Source organism: Sphaeroforma arctica (genome assembly GCF_001186125.1).
Source record: "Sphaeroforma arctica JP610 unplaced genomic scaffold supercont1.661, whole genome shotgun sequence".
Taxonomy (NCBI): domain Eukaryota; class Ichthyosporea; order Ichthyophonida; genus Sphaeroforma; species Sphaeroforma arctica.
In genome coordinates this window covers 45,700-48,430 of record NW_014039897.1, presented here as the reverse complement: position 1 = coordinate 48,430, position 2,731 = coordinate 45,700, and positions in this window count along the sequence as shown.

The following is a 2,731-nucleotide window of genomic DNA, read 5'->3' as shown; positions in this document are numbered from 1 at the left end:
TTTTATACTTAGCTCCATGCAAAAACTTTCAATCATTAAGGTCACCATGAAATTCAATTCCCTTAATATCATTGACTTTCTCTTCAGTCTGCCAAGTAGGATTCCTGCGTTAGGTGAGCATTTGGTTCTGCTTAGACCCGATCATGAAGCTGGCATCAACAGAACGTTTTTAGGTATGGTTACCATCGGCTGTGCGACTGTGTTATTGCTCACACGAATAGCCACCCCCCCCCCCCCAATCCGTTGTGTTTTAAGCATTATTTCATGTGCATGGCGCTGTGGTATTTATCCTGTGCTTCGTTGCGTCATAGGCCCTACTATTAACCCCAACCTCTGTTGATTGGCCTATGCTGCCCTGTTTCTATTGTTCAACCACATTTGGGGCTTAAGGTGTTGCTATCGCGTGATAGCCCTGCTGTCACGTGGTGGTATGGTGTCACATTGTGTGATTTGTGACAGGAGAAACCCTACTTGCGTTCAACTTAGGGTTTTAGGATTTAAGGTTCTCTAAATTCTAAAAATAGGTCGCTCTCCTTCGCCCGTTGCACACACAGCTGAATTACTGGCGGAGAATAACATCACCACTGCCGAGCAGCTTGCTGTAGGCCTGGGCAATCTACGCGAGCAGTTGGGCTTTATTTTGGCCAACAGCACTGACCCCGAACTCATTGAACGGCTGAGAAAGCTGCCGTCTGTCCTGGGTATGTGTATGGGCATGCGCCGTTGAGTCCCTTTCTGCGATATTTATATCTGTGTATCTCTTTTTTAAGTTTTTTTTTGTGTATCTTGCTATGATGTTTATATATGTGTATCTCTCCTTTATGTTTTTTATCTGTGTATCTTGCTATGATGTTTTTATCTGTGTATCTCTTCTTTCTGTTTTTATCTGTGTATCCTGCTGTGATGTTTATATCTGTGTATCTCTCCTTTATGTTTTTTATCTGTGTATCTTGCTATGATGTTTATATCTGTGTATCTCTTCTTTATATTTTTTATCTGTGTATCTTGTTATGATGTCTATATCTGTGTATCTTGCTATGATGTTTATATCTGTGTATCTATCTTCTATATTTTTTATCTGTGCTTCTTGCTATGATGTTTATATCTGTTATATCTGTGTATCTTGCTATGATGTTTATATCTGTGTATCTCTCCTTTATGTTTTTTATCTGTGTATTTTGTTAGGACGTTTTTATCTGTGTAATCTGCTGTGATGTTTATATCTGTGTATCTTGTTATGATGTCTATATCTGTGTATCTTGCTATGATGTTTATATCTGTGTATCTTTCCTCTATATTTTTTATCTGTGTATCTTGCTATGATGTTTATATCTGTGTATCTCTCCTTTATAATTTTCTATATGTACTTCTTGCTATGATGTTTATATCTGTGTTTCTTTCTAGGATGTTTATATCCATGTATCTTGCTATGATGTATATAACTGTGTTTCTTTCTAGGATGTTCTAAACTGTGTATCCTTCTATTGTATGTATATTTGTATATCCACGGGTAAATTTCGTACTGCTTTGACATCTCTGTGACGCCGGGTGCCAAATTAGAAATGTTTGCCAGCCATTTAAGCCAGTCATGTGAGTATGATAGGATCGCCTGTGTACATTGATCACATATGATATGACCACCTGGGTACATTGAGCACATATGATAGGACCTGTGTACATGGATCACATATGATAGGATCACCTGTGTACATTGATCATTTATGATATGACCACCTGTGTACATTGAGCACATATGACATGTTTACCTGTGTACATTGATCACATATGATAGGATCACCTGTGTACATGGATCACATATGATAGGATCACCTGTGTACATTGATCACATATGATATGACCACCTGTGTACATTGATCACATATGATATGACCACCTGTGTACATTGAGCACATAACACTCTTTATCGAATACTTGGCTATACATTCTTAACAACCCCGTGGGTGTGTGGTCACGTGAGCTTCCTATGTCAACCGATTCCCTGCACCGCAGTCATTGATACGTGCCCACTGCCTGTCCTTGCTCTATTGACTGCATTTCCATCAATGTTCTAGAGTTCCAGGGTTTTAAGGTTCGAGGCTCTATCCGTTGAATGCCGTGGTATTACTTTTCCTGCTCTGTCTTACACTCCACTCCCCTACACGGTACTGCATCGGTAGGTATTGATACCAATGAGCCTATTGTGTTGCCCAACATTCCCAATCCCGATGGCGTGCCCACCACCGAAGACATTCCCATGAACTACACCGCCGCAGCAGCAGCCGATAGGCGCAGGCGGCAGGTCATCTGCCCAGCCGACGCCTGCTGTTACAAGGTCAGTCAGCCGTACAGAACCCTAAAAAAAACCCTGGTCAAACAAACGCACCCACGCTACACACCAGCTGTCCTGTATTGTATTAGTTAAACCCCTAAAAACCCCCTGGTCAAACAAACGTACCCACGCTACACACCAGCTGTCCTGTATTGTATTAGTGGGACTGTTAAACGCACCCACGCCATACACCAGCTGTCCTGTATTGTAATAGTGTGACTGTTAAACGCACCCACACCATACACCAGCTGTCCTGTACTGTAATAGTAGGACTGTAAAACGCACCCACACCATACACCAGCTGTCCTGTATTGTAATAGTGGGACTGTTAAACGCACCCACATCATACACCAGCTGTCCTGTATTGTAATAGTGGGACTGTTAAACGCACCCACACAACAC